The sequence below is a fragment of the Ceratina calcarata genome, unplaced genomic scaffold, assembly GCF_001652005.2.
Source record: "Ceratina calcarata isolate Rehan_Ccalc_2016 unplaced genomic scaffold, ASM165200v1 scaffold206.2, whole genome shotgun sequence".
Lineage (NCBI taxonomy): Eukaryota > Metazoa > Arthropoda > Insecta > Hymenoptera > Apidae > Ceratina > Ceratina calcarata.
In genome coordinates, this window is record NW_017142244.1 from 50,679 (window position 1) to 51,544 (window position 866).

At 36.3% G+C, this 866-nt stretch overlaps 1 long non-coding RNA gene across 1 annotated transcript in view; it reads left to right on the top strand.

Annotated features, from left to right (window-relative positions):
* Window positions 1–6: 6 nt before the first annotated feature.
* Window positions 7–866, top strand: part of LOC108622122 (uncharacterized) — a 4,282-nt gene continuing 3,422 nt past the window's right edge. The window contains exon 1 of the long non-coding RNA XR_001916471.2: window positions 7–340. This is a non-coding gene — a long non-coding RNA (uncharacterized LOC108622122). The remainder of the gene's footprint in view (window positions 341–866) is intronic.

The following is an 866-nucleotide window of genomic DNA, read 5'->3' on the forward strand; positions in this document are numbered from 1 at the left end:
TAGAAGCTTTGTAAGATGAACGCGGACAAGTTGATTGTGTCTGATCTTTTTTTATAACGGGGTTGTCAGGTCACACTACATACTATATATGTTTATGCAAGCTCGACATGATTTTTTCTGGACCATTTACAATTAGACAATTTTTCTGTTTTAAAATTCAATTTGGTACATTCAATCATTCGAGAAATCAATTTATCACCGAAGGATACGTGAACAAATTGAACGAACGAGATTAAGATATGTAAAGGATGTGTCAACAGAGGAGAACCATTAAAGAGACGAATGCTTCTGAAGTTTGTGCCAGACTGGGAACGTGACAGGGAATTCTGCGACCGCTAAAGTATGACGTAAACCTTTTTGCTCTGTCAGACAGCTATAATCCTTTTTTCCTCACAGCGTCACGGAACAGAGATTCTTCTTCTGTCGCGACACACACGCAGAGCGGCTTAAAGCACTTTCTGCCACACAAATCTAAATTTACGATGCCTCTAATGCCACCCACTACTATTTTCGTGGACGAATGCATGGCCTTGACTTTGTATTCCTTATAGCACCTCATTCTCTCGTTTTGTAAGGCACTGCGTTAACGGCGACAAAATATAATTGTCATTCATGATCGTGCACTCCAACCCTCTGTCCTAAATTATTTTATGGTCGATACTAAACATTGTCGTCCAGTCGAGATAGATATTAAGTAGTCACACGTCAAAATCGAATAACTTTTTTAACATTTGACTAAACAATATATATTTAACCGATTTTTATAAAATTTTGTACATATAGAGAATTTACATTGCAAACAGGATTTTTACGATTTTTATTGGAGATCCTAACAAAAAAGTTAAAAAAACATTCACTTTTTTCTT